Source organism: Telopea speciosissima, chromosome 8 (assembly GCF_018873765.1).
Source record: "Telopea speciosissima isolate NSW1024214 ecotype Mountain lineage chromosome 8, Tspe_v1, whole genome shotgun sequence".
NCBI classification, from domain to species: Eukaryota; Viridiplantae; Streptophyta; class Magnoliopsida; order Proteales; family Proteaceae; genus Telopea; species Telopea speciosissima.
Window position 1 is genome coordinate 39,326,660 of NC_057923.1, and position 16,027 is coordinate 39,342,686.

Sequence of the window (16,027 nt, forward strand, 5' to 3'; positions counted from 1 at the left end):
CAAAGGCAAAGCTCAGAGCACAGGGTTTCCCAAGGTTCGGGTAAGATGAGGTTGAGAGGAATGGTTTTACAAGGTGGCATTCTCTGCCTTGTTCTACCAATGGGAAATTGAACTCAGAATCGTCACGAACACAGAGATTGGTTCATGGAAGTGGAAAAGGTGGAGTTAGAGACAGGTCAATGTTGTCTTCGGGGGATGGTAATGGTAAGAAACCTAAACCCTTGTGGTTTGCTTGCCAGTGTGTGTTTAAGAGGGGGTTAGCTTCCTGTTTGGGTTGCATTGTGCTTCTGAAGCATCGTGAAATCTCTAAGATATTCAGATAGTCTCAATCACTTTTGTTTATATTGATAGAATTGGGACTTTTTTCTGGATAAGTGATTCATTGTCACGTGGGTTTTGGCAGTTCGGTTGTGGTTTTGCATCATAGTCTTCTCACATGGTTGATTGCAACATAGCCTAATTCTTGCTGTCTTCAATAAATTGGCTATGACATATTTTCTTTTAGATTGTTCCTTTCTTGTTGGTCTAGAATTTAAGCCAAACAACTCGTTCATCTATTAAATACTCATAGTTTTTTTTGGTGATTTGACTCAAGAAATCATGCCCACTTATTTTACCCAGTTTCATTGGGAAGAACTGCTATTTAGATGGCATGCTTTAATGAGACAAAATCTCGTAAAAATTGAACAATCTTTGGTCTATATTCGATGGCCAAGGGACCCCTGACAAATACAGGGTGAAACAAAATCAAATAGGAATCATCTCTAGTTTCATTCTTTTCCAAAGTTATTCATGGAGGTTTTTTTTTTTTTTTTTTTTTTTTTTTTTGAATTATTTGGTGATGTATCTCATACCTTGTATATGGTTAATTTTCAGCTAAGGCTGTGCAAGCAGAATGGAGGAAGTGATCTTGCAAAAATTGGGGTTTCAAGGAAAGACGTCACACCAAGCAGGTAAACTTGGCTACTTGTCCTTTTTTTTTTTGACCGAGTGTCCGAAGTTTTTTGTTTTTGCCCTTATGGTACAAAATTCAGTTGTAAAACTTGAAGCTGGACTGAGGAAAAACAATTGTGTGGTGTGCCTGGAGACTCTACTTGTCTATTGTTATCGTGGTGCTTTCGATCTATTCTGTATAGTCTTAGGATATACTGTATGGTGTGATATCATTAGGGATTGTTTGTGCTATTTTTTTTTTTCAAATTGTTACGTCGAGAAATCGCTCAGCGGTCCTTCGAGTGCCGTAACCTGTAAAAGACCCTAGGTGACAAAGGAGAACCGGTGTGGTTCCGGCCTAGGACTCTCCGATGCCTAAGTTAGATATCTTTGAGCAAACAGATGAGTGAATAGTTAGAATTCAAGATATTCAAAATGATTTGAGGGGGTAGATTACCTTCCCTTTTATAGTAAAGCATGGCGGTGTGGAGAGTCCCAGTTGATGTAGAGTGTCTGTCGTAGGTGATAGAGTCCCTGAGTAGCAGGGCTCCTCCTTGACTGGTTGTCTTCCCGTGAAACGTGGTGTCACGATAGACCTGGTATCCTTGATGGATAGACCTATCTACGTGGTAGATGAGGTTCGTAGTATATGAGTCCATTCAGACTACGTGACTTGATAGGCGGTGGCCTAGAGTCCTTGGTGATGCGGTCTATGTCTTGTTGATGGTGGTGATCGCCGTGTTCGAGGGAGACCGCGCCCGAAGGAGTTGTCGCCCAAGGGGGTTGGTGCCCCGAGGGAGATCCACGCCTGATTGGGCTGGATTCTTAGATAGAAATCACAATTTATTTATGGTTTTTATTTGAATATTTATGAAGGATTTGATACTGTTATGTGATTTCTATGATTGCAGGCTTGGAACGAGAAGCATGAATCAGTGATAGAATCAATCCCCTTAGTCGATTTTGGATGTTTACCAGCTGGGTCAAGGGTCCGCATGTGTGCAAATCGTCATCTCAAGGGCATTATCGTAATTTGACAAAGAGAAGATTTTTCAAGAAAAATCGATATTGGACTCATTGCATCAGAAAAATTAAATGGTTAACATTTAATTCTTGGGTTGAATCGATTCGGGTTAAGGAAGGAGGGATTATGGTAAACAAAATAGATTATGACAAAATTGGGAAGTGTGAAGAAAAAAAAAAAAAAATAAAAGAAAGAAAGAGAGAAATCTATTCCCACGTAAATCTCTCTCTCTCTCTCTCCTTCTAGTTTGTTAATTCAAAAACTCTTAAACATCTTTTTACCTTTTTTTTAAGTCATCCCATCTCACACGTTCTCTCTCTCTCTCCCATCTCGCACGTTCTCTCCCTCTCTCTTACTGTCCTAGTCGAATCCAATTCCGTTGGATTATTTTTTCGATTTTTTTTATTGCAAAACCCATATCACTTTCTCCACTGAAAAAGAGGGATGGATTTCAAAAAGAAGGGAGACGGATTGGATTTCAAAAGGAAGGGGGGAGAATTAAAAAGGAGATATATATTCAACAAGGGAGGGAAAGAGGGGAGTTCGTTCTTAGTTGTCTACGGTTTTGGGAGAAGAAGACTGGAAGAAGAAGAAGAAGAGGAGAGGAAGAGCATCTTCCATCGCCATTGCTGCCATTGCTTCTACTCTCTTGTTCCCTCTAATTCTTTGGCTTGTATCCTTAACTTCTCTTTATTTCATTTATGTTAAATGAGTAACTAAACTTGCTGTTGTTTTTGGGAAGATGATACTTTAAGGATGATTTAATTATTCATTCTCTTTTATTATTGATTGCTTGGAAAAGACTTAGGCATCTCATTGTGATTTTTGTGTAATCATGTTTACATCTAGTTAGGGTAATTTGTTTCTGTGAGTCAATTTAACCTACCAAGCAATAGTATTGAATTGATTCATGTGGTCGTATCGATGATATGGTATACCTGAGTGGATTGTGCGTACCCGAGTTCTTTGAACTTTCGATTCATTGTAGCGATCGGACGACAATTATACCTAGAAGGGACCCTACTTTCTGTGGTTGTCATGGGGCTTGTAGTCGCCATGAGCCGAAAATGAAAGAGTTTGAGTGATGAATCTGAATTAAAGTTGATTCAACCTAAAAACAGTATTTTCTCACCATCTTTTATTTGATTTAATCAGTTGCTAGTCTTAGCTTTAATTTAATTAATTTGCATTTTTAGTTCCACCTTAGACTTGATTTAATTTTGTGCAACTTAGCCTCTGTTCCCCGTAGTTCGATACCCGTACTTTCCATTGTATTAGTGTTTAGTTAGATTTATTTTTTTATTGGTTCAACGACTCGATCAAATTTTGGCGCTGTTGTCGGGGAACTAGAGCACGATTGCTAGAGTTTTATCGAGTCTTTTAATGTTCTTTCAATAGCTTGCTTTAATCTTTATTTCTGATTGTCGTTTTAGGTATTTTAGATTTTTGCATCTCTTAGTTTAACAACCTACAGTAGCATTAATTTTGATTTCTTTTTTGTGTTAACATAGCTTACTTTACTATTCATTCTAAATTTGTCTTAGTATTAGTGATAGACTCACAGTTTTATTTTCTGCTGTAGGTATTGAATCGTTGGAGGTTGTTTGAGAGGGGATACGGTTCAGCTGGATTTGGTTCTTTCAAAAAGACACCGATGCAGTCCGGATAACCTCTGTGATATTCTCTAACTTTTCTCTTTATTTTTTTTAATAGGTAATATCAGCCTTGTATGATTCGGTCCCACGCTGGCTTACCCTTGTATGTTTCGGTCCCATTTAACTTTAGGATTGACCTTGGTACGCTTCGATCTGCGCTAGTTTAGGATTTCATTTTATTTAGGGTAGTTTAAACTTTTCAACTTTTTTTAAGGATAGTTTTAATTTACATGTGTAATTTTCATTTTTCATTTTATTCTGTAATTTTTCTTTACCACTTTTGTAATTTTCTTTTTCTTTTAGTATAGGTTACCCTTGTATGTGCGGTCCCGTGAGCTTAGTTGCCCTATTTTGATCGGTCCCACATTAGGACATTCGACCTTACACTTACTACGTTTGGACCCCGATAGCTAGGTTGATACACTTGTATGCTCGGTCCCAGTCTAGTTTAGCTTGGTCGTTGTATGCTTGGTACGCGCTCAGCCCGACCTGACCTATTAGATTTTGACCCCGAAATTGAACATACTTGTAGGAGGATTAGACACCGTATCAGGATGGGTGACGAGGCAAACCCACAGGCCAAGCCACTGAGTGATCATTTCACTCCAACTGCGTACCAGCCCCAAACCGGCACTAGGCTACCTACAATTGAGGCTGCTCATTATGAAATCAAATCAAGTATTATCCAGATGCTGCCATCGTTCTATGGACATCATAATGAAGAGCCTTATAAGCACTTGGATGAGTTTTTGGAGATTTGCTCTACAGTAAAATTCCAAAACCTCTCAGAGGACCCCCTAAAACTGTTGCTATTTCCATTTTTCCTCAAGGATAAAGCCAAGCATTGGCTGCATTCCTTGGATTCTGCACAAGTAACCACATGGACGAAAATGCAACAGCAGTTTCTGAAGAAGTTTTTCCCAATAGGCTGAACCAATACCATTAGAAGGGCCGTCACCACCTTCTCCCAGAATAGTGGTGAAGAATTTCATGAGTATTGGGAAAGACTGAAGGAACTACTTCGGAAATGCCCCCACCATGCTATACCAAAATGGCAATTGGTACAGTGCTTCTATGATGGTCTTAGTGACCAATATCGTCAGATGGTGGATGCCTCTTGTGGAGGACCGTTTATGCATAAGAGCGAGAATGAAGCATGGGATCTTTTTGAGACCCTGAGTGAAAACTCCCAATACAGAGCTTCAGCCCCAAGGGAGGTCCACGCCCAAGGGGGTTGGCGCCCAGGGAGGTCCACGCCCCCAAGGGGGTTGGCGCCCAAGGGTGGTCGCGCCCAATGGGGTTGGCGCCTAAGGGTGGCGCACCCAAGGAGGTTCGCGCCCGTGGGGGTTGGTGATTGGTGCCTGCAGTTGATCCTTTACTGGCTCTGTCTTGGCCCCCTTCCTTTGCCGCGACACGTGGGGACCTTTGATTGGTTGGTGTGAATTTAGGTTCATCATTTGCCCCCCACTCTCTTGGAACAGAGTGCTCAAGAGAGTATCTTCTGAATTTCTGTGCCCATTAAGGAGTTCTCGGCCAATAATCTTCTCTTGGAGGGTATGTCTGCAAATTATTTGGTGAGGGAGAGGTTGTGGGTTCACACCTCTCCTCTCCCATCTTTTTTGTCTCTTCTTCTTTCTTCCTCTCTCTCTCTTGCTTTTTCACCTTTTGTTTTTTGTATCTTCCCCTTTTGCTTGGGCCTCGAGCTTGGTTACTATTCATTATGCTCCCCATGTGTTTGTTTCTGGGTCACAATGAACAGTAGTGTCCTTTACTTGTTTGCTTGATACCTCTTGGCTACTAGCCTTGCCTTTGGGCTTGGTTTGCTTTGCGGCGTGCATGGCTTGGTGCTTGGCCTGTGCCTTGTGCTTACACTCTCGTGTCTGTGTCTAGCCCGTCTCGGCCCACGCTCACCTGTTATTCAATATCGACGCGTCTGATCCGTGCCTTGTTCGATTGTCGCCCATCCTTCGCGATCCGCGTCGGTCAAGGGTCCACACCTGCTTCGATCGGCGCCCCTTCGGTCAGCGCCCATCATCGATCCCTGCCCGCCTTTCGGTCCGCGCCAGCTTCAGTTCGGCGCCCCTTTTGGTCAGCACCCGTCTTAATCCACGCCCGTCTTAATCCGCTCCTGTTCGATCCGTGCCCGTTGAGCTGGGTTGGCGTCTATCGCACCCGTCAATCCACGCCTATAGGCCGTCCTTGCCGATCCGCGCCTATTGGCGCCGCTCGACCTCGGTCCTTAGGCGTGACCAAAAACCCCTTTCTTTTCTCTTAATTTCTCTCTCCTACTTTTCTTCCTTCTCTCTCCTACTTTTTTTGCTTTTGGGCGGCGTCCATGGATGGATGGCGCCCATTCATTTTTCATTTTTTTTTCTCTCTTTCTTCTTCTCCTTTTCTCTCTCTTTTTTTCTCCCTCCTTTTTCTCACTCAAGAGTGTGCGCCTTTTGGGCGTGGACCCTTGGCTGCCGCCTTTTTTTTTTTTCAACACTTGCTTTTACTCAAGAGTCCGCGCCTTTTGGGTGTGGACCCTTAGCTGCCTCTTCTTTTTTTTTTTTTTTCAACACTTGCTTTTACTCAAGAGTCCGTGCCTTTTGGGCGTGGACCCTTGGCTGCCTCTTTTTTTTTTTTCTTGGCTCTCTCCTTGCTAAAGGGGTTGACGCCCATAGGCCGTGGTCTTTTGGCCGTGGCCTTTTGGCCCTCTTTTCTTTTTTTTTTTTCTTTTTTTCTTCGCTCTCCTTGCCTAAGGGGTTGACGCCCATAGGCCGTGGTCTCTTGGCCGTGGCCTCTTGACCCTCTTCTTCTTTTTTTTTTTTTTATAAGAGTCGACGCCCATTGATGGCACCCTCGTTCGATCCGCGCCCGTTGACGCTCCTTCGATTGACGCCTGGTGACGCCCATTCGATCCGCGCCTAGCAACGCTCATCGATTGATGCCTGGTGACGCCCATTTGATCCGATCCGCATCTGGTGACGCTCATTCGATCGACACCTAGTGACGCCCATTCAATTCGATCCACACCCGGCAACGCTCCTTCGATTCGATTCTGCGCCTGTGACGCTCATTCGATTCGATCCGCTCCTGTGAAGCTCGTTTGATTTGATCTGCGCCTTTTGACGCTCGTTCAAGTCGATTCCGCGCCCGGTGACGCTCATTCGAGTTGATTTCGCGCTTGTCTCCGTTGGTCCATGCCTGTCTTCTCTGGTATATAAAATATTTGCTCTCCCTTGGTCTTTGGCCACAGACACATCTTTACTCGAACCTTGACCTCGACTCCTCACGAACTTCGACTTTGGACCTCGACCTTAAACCTCGAACCCTATGTCCATGGCTTGTCGTCTACGGCCCTTGGTGGTGTTGATCCTTGATAGTTCTCAGACTTTGGTGGTCTGTGGACGCTGGTGGTCTGCGGACCTTGGTGGCATTGCGCCTTGGTGGCTGACGGGCCTTGGTGGCATTACACCTTGTTCGTCAACGGACCTTGGTGGCATTATGCCTTGGTGGTCAATGGAGCTTGGTGGCCAATGGGCCTTGGTGGTCAACGGATCTTGGTAGCCAACGGGCCTTGGTGGTATTGCGCCTTGGTGGTCAACGGACCTTGGTGGCCAACGAGCCTTGGTAGCATTGCGCCTTGGTGGTCAACGGACCTTGGTGGCCAACGGGCCTTGGTGGCATTACGCCTTAGTGGTCAACAGACCTCGGTGGCCAACGGGCCGTGGTGGCATTACGCCTTGGTGGTCAACGAACATTGGTAGCCAACGGGCCTTGGTGGCATTGCACCTTGATGGTCAACAGACCTTGGTGCTTTGGAGGTGTTCGATCGCCTGGTATAGTAGACGAATGTATCCCCATATAAAATTTCAAATTATCCCTAAAAACTATAATTGTAATGTAACTTATCGTGTCTTGTGGTGATGCGACTAGCTATCGCTCTACTGCTGCTCCTTTCTTGGTAGTACTTCTTTAGGTGTTCGAGTTCTAGGTACGATCTACCTTCTTGCCCCTAGGAGTTTTCAAGCGGTATGTCCCTGGACGTATCTGCTTGGAAACTATGTAAGGTCCTTCCCAGTTTGCTGATAACTTCCCTTCCTTCCGTGGTTGCGATGCACTTGCCCTCCTTAGGACTAGGTCCCCCTGGTGGAATAATCGTTCTCGCACCCTAGCGTTGTAGTACTTGGCTGTACGTTGCTGGTAGGCTACGTTCTTTCGCAATGCCTTCTCTCGTACCTCATCCAAGAAGTCCAGGTTTGCTCGCAGTCCATCTGTGTAGGTGCATTCGTTGAAGTGAAGTACTCTGTGGGACATAGCGAGGACCTCTACTGGTGCCAGTGCCTCTATGCCGTACGCTAGGCGGAATGGGCTTTCCCCTGTGGGTGTCCTTACTGTGGTGCGGTATGCCCACAGAACACTCAGTAATTCCTCGACCCACTTTTCTTTGGCTCCTTTTAGCCTTTTCTTTATTCCATCCAGTAGGGTTCGGTTTGTCACCTCCACCTGACCATTGGCCTGTGGGTAGGCTACCGAGACAGGCCGATAGTCAATGTTGTAGCTTTGCCAGAAGGCTCTGAACTTGGGGTTGTTGAATTGCTTCCCATTGTAGGAGACCATGATCTTTGGCACACCGAACCTGTAGATGATGTCGTCACAGACAAACTTCTCCATTTAGTTCTCTGTGATCTTGGCCAATGGTTTGGCCTCCACCCACTTGGTAAAGTAGTCTATGGCGACCACCAAGTACTTGCGGTTACCTGATGCTGCTGTGAAGTTCCCTAAGATGTTGACCTCCCACATGACAAATGGAATGAGGTTGAGTATCGATGTCAGCTTAGTGGTGGGTTGATGGGGTACTGGGGTGAACAATTGACATTGCTCACAAGCCTTGACATACTGTATTGCTTCCTCTTTCATTCTTGGCCAGTAGAGCCCCTGGAGGAGGATTTTATAGGCTAGGGCTCTTCCTCCCATATGGCTTCCACAGATCCCTTCATGTAGCTCTGCCAGGGCATACTGGGCTCCCTTGGGTCCTAGGCACCGAAGTAGTGGTGTCGTTGCCCCCCTTTTATATAGTACTTCGTCTAGGACGGTGTACTTTGCAGCTCTCATTCTTATCTTCCTTGCTTCGACCTTGTCCTCTGGTAAGACGTCATTCTGTAGGTAATTGAGTATAGGGTCCATCCAGCTAGGCCCTTCCTCAATCTCATTGACTTGCTTTTTCTGGTATGTTGGCTCATATAATATTTCCACGTACACTGTACTGGCCAGGTTTCTGAGTTCATCATTGGCTAGCTTGGACAGTGCATCAGCAGTTGCATTCTCAATCCTTGGAACTCGAACCATTTCGAACTTCACGAACTCCCCGATCAATTCTCGAGCATGTGCTAAGTATGACGCCATTCGATCGTCCTTTGCCTCGTACTCTCCATTCACCTGGTTCACTACAAGCTGGGAGTCACTCTAGATGGATAGATGTGTGACCTGAATGGCTTTGGCCACCCGGAGTCCAACGAGTAATGCTTCGCATTCTGCTTCGTTATTGGATGCTGGGAAGGTGAATCAGAGAGCATACTGGACTCAGAATCCTTCGGGGCTGGTGAGTATGAAGCCAGCCCCGCTTCCTGTGGCGTTACTCAATCCGTCCACGAACATCTCCCACGATCCCTGATCACGCTCTTCTGGTTCCTCTGCGTGTGGTTCTATCTCTGGTAAGGTGCATTGAGCAACGAAGTCTGCCAAGGCTTGGCCTTTAATGCCAGTTCTGGGTTGAAACCTGATGTCATGCTCACTCAACTCTACTGCCCAGGCTATCAGTCGCCCGGAGACGTCTGGCTTGTGGAGTACCTTCTTTAGTGGTAGGTCGGTAAGCACTATGATGGTGTGGGCTTGGAAGTAGGGTCTGAGCTTCCTGGCCGCGATTACTAGGGCATATGCTACCTTCTCAATCCTTGTGTACCTGGTCTCTGCATCAATTAAGACATGATTGACATAGTAGATGGGTCTCTGTACCTTACCCTCTTCTTTTAATAGCACTGCGCTCACTGCGATGGGGGTCGCTGCCAAGTAGATCTGCAACTCTTCATTGGGTTCTGGGCGCCCAAGCAATGGTGGATTCTCGAGGTATACCTTCAATTCTTCAAACGCGTTTTGGCAATCCTCTGTCCATGCGAAGTCTTTAGGACTTCGGAGGTTCTTCAGCGTCTTGAAGAATGGTAGCAGTAGTTCTCCTTGTCCGTTCGGAAGGCGGTGTAAGACTCATCATCCTCATGCATGAGGATTTGGTTGTAACCTGAGTAGGCATCCATGAAACTCAGCATCTCATGTCCTGCGGTAGCGTCGATCAACAAGTCGATCCTGGGTAGTGGGTACTCGTCCTTTGGGCACGCCTTGTTCAAGTCAGTGTAGTCGACACACATTCGCCACTTTCCATTCGGCTTGGGTACCATGACCACATTTGCGAGCCAGGTAGGGAACTTCTCTTCTCGGATAAACCCTGCTCGGCTTAACTTCTCGACCTCTTCCTTGATAGCCGCCTGTCGGTCGAGGGTAAAATTTCGTCTCTTCTGCTGGATGGGCTTTCTGGTAGGGTCTATGTGCAGTCTGTGCTCTGCTATGGACCTGGGTATGCCTGACATGTCTGCAGTCGACCATGAGAAGACATCCATGTTGCTTTGGAGGAGGTGCCCCAACTCTTCTTTCTGCTCCTTGCTCAATAACGAGCCAACCTGCACGACTTTGGAGGGGTCATCCCTGCTGAGTGGCCATGGGACAAGGTCCTCTACCTGCCTCCCTCTCTTCTCTGTGAGTTCATCCCTTTGGTCACTGACCTGGTTTTGTATGCTCAATGCCATCCCCCGTGTGTTGCCATTGTTCTTCTTCACGAAGGTGGCGTAGCATTCTTTAGCCTTCTTCTGATCACCTCGGACTTCACCCACTCCGTTGTCAGTGGGGAATTTCATCTTCAGGTGGAGTAGAGATACGACACCTCTAAGGCTATCAGAGATGGTCGCCCTAAGAGGCCGTTGAATGACACCACGGACTTGACGACCATGAAGTTTACCATGATGGTCACCTGTCGAGGGTGTTCTCCAAAGGTGAAGGGTAGCTCTATGGTGCCTCTGATGGAGGCCGTGGCGCCTGAGAATCCGTGGAGGTAGGTGGGCTCCGACTTAAGTTGATTGTCTCCGAATCCGAACTGGCGGTAAGCTTCCAGTGAGAGTACGTTCACAGACGCCCTTGTATCTATCAGCACCCTGTGCATCGGTCGGTTAGCTATCTCCACCTGTATTACCAGGGCATCCTCATGTGGAAAGCTTACACCTTCCAAGTCTGCATCCGAGAAGGAGATCACCGTCTCGGTCTTTGCCATCTTGCTTGGCTTCTCTGTTACTCCCACGAACCTGGCATGGGCTTTGGCCTTTCTGGTAGACTCTTGCCCCGATCCTCCAAGTATGGTGAGGATGGGGGCTCCCTTGGTGCCGCTTGGTTCTGGTACTTCTCTCCTCTCTTCTGTGCGATCTCTTTCTCTGTCTCGATCCACTCTCCTTTCTTCCCTCCTTGGCTTTTCTCTTTCTCGATCATGACCCCGGTCTCCTTGGCCCGAACGGCCGTCACGTCTTCCTTTTATGTATTTGTTCAAACTTTCTGCTCTCACAAGGTTTTCTATCTCCCTCTTCAGTTGGTAGCAATCATCTGTGTCATGTCCGTTGTCCTTGTGGAAGAGACAGTACTTGTTAGGGTTCTTCTTCTTAGGTCCGGCTAGCATAGATCGTGGCCATCGGATTAGGTCACGGTCTTGGATCTGCGACCTGGTAGTGTTTAGGGGTGTGAACTCTGGCTTGCTTACTCGTTCACTCCTTTCCGGATGACGATCTCCCCTACCTGAGGTGCGGTCACCCTTGTCTTGTCGACGCTCGGTCCTCGACCTTTTGCTCTCTTTGCGGTCGTCCGTCGCTGACCTCTTGTTGTCCTGGGGCTTGGCTTCAATCGCCTTCTTCCATGCTTGTACTATCTCTGCCATGTTGGCAAATTGGTTGCATTGCTCTAGGAGTTCCTTCATGGTCTCGGTTTCATAACGTGCCAGGTCCTTGATCAATTTAAGGTCCTTGATACCCCCTACCAAGGCTGCATGTTGGGTTTGATCATCTAGGTCTCGGACCTCCAGGGATTCCTTGGTGAACCTGCTGACATACTCCCTGAGGGACTCCCCAGGGTTTTGTATCACATTCAGTAGGTTGACGGTGGTGTACTTCTGCTTGACGCTGCTCTGAAAGCGGGTGACAACAACTCTGCGAACGAACCTATCGACCTCGGACGTAGTCGGGAGAACCATGAAGTTGCTGTGCCCTTAAGAGATGCTGGGAATGCGCGGCAGGAGACCACGTCCGATCCACCATATAGTGTCATCATACCATTGAAATAGTTGATGTGGTCATTAAGTTCCGTGGTTCCACTGTAGAGCTCAAAAGTGGGCAACCTGAACCTAGATGGGAGTGAGGCCGACATGATCTCCTCCAAGAAGGGGTGCTGTCCAGGGATCGAGTGTGTCTCGCCCTTGGTTTGCTTCTTCAACCCTTCCAGCTTCTCATCCAACTCTCGGAGTCTCTTGTCGAGCTCCTCATCCCTCGATTGTCCTTCACGTCTGATTGGTTGTTCACCGTGACCTCTTTCACGTCCTTGCCTTGAAGTCTCCTCCCGCTTGGTGTGTTGGCGGGATGGTGAATGATCGCATCGCCATAAGCCTTGGTCTGAGCGTGATGGGCTTTCCTCCCTGTAGGGCAGGCTCCGCCCTGGCATATGACTTCCTCCTAGTCGCCCTTGGAAAACTGATCTTCGAATGGAACTTTCAGGGTTAGGTACCACGGATCGGTGTGACGGCGTTCTCCCTCTGTCTGACCGCACTGGGAGGTCCATTGTCCTCCTTGGAGGTTGAGATGGTTCCCCCTGCTGTCTGGTGTGCCTCTCGGACCTATCACCCCTGGGAGGTGACCTCTTGAGATTCTACTCCCGCCTACGACGGTGGGTCACCGCACGTTGCCTCAAGTACTCGTGGAAGAGTTGTTGGTCATGGAGGATCTGGCGCTGCAGGTCATCGATCTGACCTATCGTTGCTGGCGCGTTGGGATCAGGGATTGGTTCCCCGACAGCTTCAATGGCTGCTTCAGGGTTGAGGCTAACTGCCTCAACATGTTGGTTCTCTAGGACTTCCCCCTCTGGAATGGCATGGTCATTGACCCTGCGATGTGAACTCTCTGGAGGAGGTGATCCATTCCTCTCCCTCGCGGCATTGTTGGTGGAGGGAGCGACCTTCTTGCCTCGCGGTGCCATGATTGAACAGTTATGGAAACAAGCTAGTAGAGGTGATGGCTAGCGTCGTTCCCACAGACGACGCCAATCTGTGGCGTCGAGAAATTGCTCAGCGGTCCTTCGAGTGCCGTAACCTGCAAAAGACCCTGGGTGACAAAGGAGAACCGATGTGGTTCCGGCCTAGGACTCTCCGATGCCTAAGTTAGATTTCTCTGAGAAAACAGATGAGTGAATAGTTAGAATTCAAGATATTCAAGATGATTTGAGGGGGTAGATTACCTTCCCTTTTATAGTAGAGCATGGCGGTGTGGAGAGTCCCAGTTGATGTAGAGTGTCCGGCGTAGGTGATAGAGTCCCTGAGTAGTAGGGCTCCTCCTTGACTGGCTGTCTTCCCGTGAAACATGATGTCATGATAGACCTGGTATCCTTGATGGATAGACCTATCTACGTGGTAGATGAGGTTCGTAGTATATGAGTCCATTCAGACTACGTGACTTGATAGGCGGTGGCCTAGAGTCCTTGGTGATGCGGTCTGTGTCTTGTTGATGTCTTGTTGATGGTGGTGATCGCCGTGTTAGAGGGAGACCGCGCCCGAAGGAGTTGTCGCCCAAGGGGGTTGGCGCCCTGAGGGAGATCCACGCCCCAAGGGAGGTCAATGCCCAAGGGGGTTGGCGCCCAAGGGTGGCGCACCCAAGGGGGTTCATGCTCGTGGGTGTTGGTGATCGGCGCCTACGGTTGATCCTTCACTGGCTCTGTCTTGGCCCCCTTCCTTGGGCCGCGACACATGGCAACCTCTGATTGGTTGGTGTGAATTTGGGTTCATCACAAATTTAGTTTTTAATAATAGAATTTCAAACTTTGTAAGAGCCATAAATGTTTATTATATGGTTTCTCACATATAGTTGAATGTTTGGCTTGTCATTGAAACCATTTCATAGTTCTTTGGTTTATTCGATGAACAAATTGTTCATAAGATCACAGAAAGCCTTGTTGGTGGGCTATCTCGTTTCCATTATTTCCAGACCTGGTTTAGCTTACAAATACAAACTTTAAATAATTCTGCTCATGGTAAGCAAATATTTCCTTGGAACTGCATGATGTGTGGCTTTCTAGTTTTACCTATTGAGATGATCATTTTGGACCTCTTGCGGCTGTCACTTTGGTGCTTTATTTAACAGATGCAGCATAAACACAAAAGCAATTTCCCTCTTCGTACTTTGTGGAGGATAATATAATGTGCTTTGCAACAGGGCTTAAGAGAAATAATGTGAGGATTGCAATCTTGGGGCTAGTCCTTTCTCATGCTGTATATTTTAGCTCCCAAGAAGGTATTGGGGGCAACCCTTTAGCTGGCCCCATATCTGTTTATTGAATTATTCTAGTGACATCTGATATGGTTGACTTTTGAGCTAGCAGATCTCCTTGATGTAACCCTTGTAATGTCGTCTAAGTTCTCACGCAGCCATACATGTGTCAAGGACAGCTTTGTTCCATACTTTCCCCTACTATGGTGATTTTTTATGAACTTGGCATTTTCGTACCAAGCTCGGTTTGGGGATCCAGCACTGAATCTACAGGATGGCTTGTAACTTTTCTCAGGCCGTGTTTTGGTTTTACAGATTCAGAATTAGAATGGATTGACCCATTGTCAACATTTGCAGCAGGAAGCTTCTTGAGAGTACGTCTTGACCGAGCTGGTTCAGTTTCTGCACTATGAAGATTACCTTGCTTTGCCTGAGGTTTTGTATCAGCATTCTTCTTTGCTTGTGGAAGTGGTTCCCAAAAATGGGTAGAAATCCAACGCTCTAGCCAGTTCGAAGCTGAATTAGGTTCACCCGGGCCATATTGAAGATGAAGCGGCAATGCAATGGATGTAGAAGCAAGAAGCTAAAACCAAAGTAGCAAGAAAAATCACATACCCAATACTAACAAGCAGCCAAAATAAAACAAAATGAACGGAAGCAGCAGAGTGGAAGTGAAACCAAATAATATCACCATCCAAATTCAGTAAAACCAAGAAAAAAATTTCATTTAGACTCTGTTTTGAACTTTGAATTAGCTACTGGTGCTCTATTTGGTCTTTACATCATTCCATGTGTGATTCGTTAAATTTTTATTATAGACTTCAATTATAATGGTTTATGGAGGTAGGTGAGTCTTTAGCTCAAAAAGGAAGAGCACCTGGGTTGTTCCCTGGAGATGATGGTTCGAACCCATTGGGACTCGTACAGTCTTTTCCTCTCATCTTATTCTAATCATGTTATCATTTTTTAGGGCCACTGTTTGTTGTAATTTTGTGCTATCTATGTGCTTTAATTTCATATTCTGATGGACTGTCTTAATACATGTTCCTTCTAACTCTGGATTCTATCTCCATTTTGCATGCATTATATGGATCTTTGCTTTTGTTCCTTCACACCGAGATCTGATTAGGAAAAAGAATCAGTGATGTGCTAGAAGCTAGATAGCCTTTGCTGTATCATTGTTTATCTTACTTCTTAGATTAAAACCATGTAGTGGCTTAGTTTCATATAATTGTGCATAATATATATTTCTTAGCCTGCTATCTCTTTATTTATTTATCTATTTTTCTTGTTAATATTCTTACTGTAAGTTTTTTATTTTTATTTTTATACTTGTTGAATAGGGTAGGAATTCAGGAAGCAGTGGATATTTTGAGGAAAATCCTCGGGTCCATGTTAATGTTCTAAATCCTCACTTCCTCTCTGGTGGGCTGTTTGGAGCTGATGTGCTTTTACATAACAAATGATCATAAAAGGCTTGAGGATAGCTGGCATTGAGTGTTTGAAAGGGAATGGAGGATTGTTTTGCTGGACGAATTTGAATCCATTTCTGAAGAAACCCACAAGAGAAGGAGAATTGGATCTATGGAATTCAATAGTGCAAGTAGCAGTGCTGAACATATCACCAGGATCTTCATGCCATTGTTTTGAACCAGGCTGGTTTAGGTAGCAAAGCTGAACATATCACTAGAAGTTGCACTGAAGAGAATAAATGATTTCATGGAGAAAAGAAAGACAGAACAATGCAAGGAACCATATCTCTTATCAAAATTTTGACTTCTTCCTCATTATTTTTGTATTCTTTTTAATGTAGA

At 46.0% G+C, this 16,027-nt stretch overlaps 2 long non-coding RNA genes across 2 annotated transcripts; one reads left to right on the forward strand and one right to left on the reverse strand.

Moving 5' to 3' along the window:
* LOC122670710 lies at positions 1 to 13,816 on the forward strand. The gene is made up of 3 exons (XR_006334242.1): positions 1 to 204; positions 877 to 1,202; positions 13,744 to 13,816. It is a non-coding gene; the product is annotated as an uncharacterized LOC122670710 (long non-coding RNA).
* Positions 1,015 to 13,794, reverse strand: LOC122670709. The gene is made up of 3 exons (XR_006334241.1): positions 13,736 to 13,794; positions 10,386 to 10,389; positions 1,015 to 1,182 (listed from the first exon to the last, which is right to left on the reverse strand). It is a non-coding gene; the product is annotated as an uncharacterized LOC122670709 (long non-coding RNA).
* Positions 13,817 to 16,027: the final 2,211 nt, after the last annotated feature.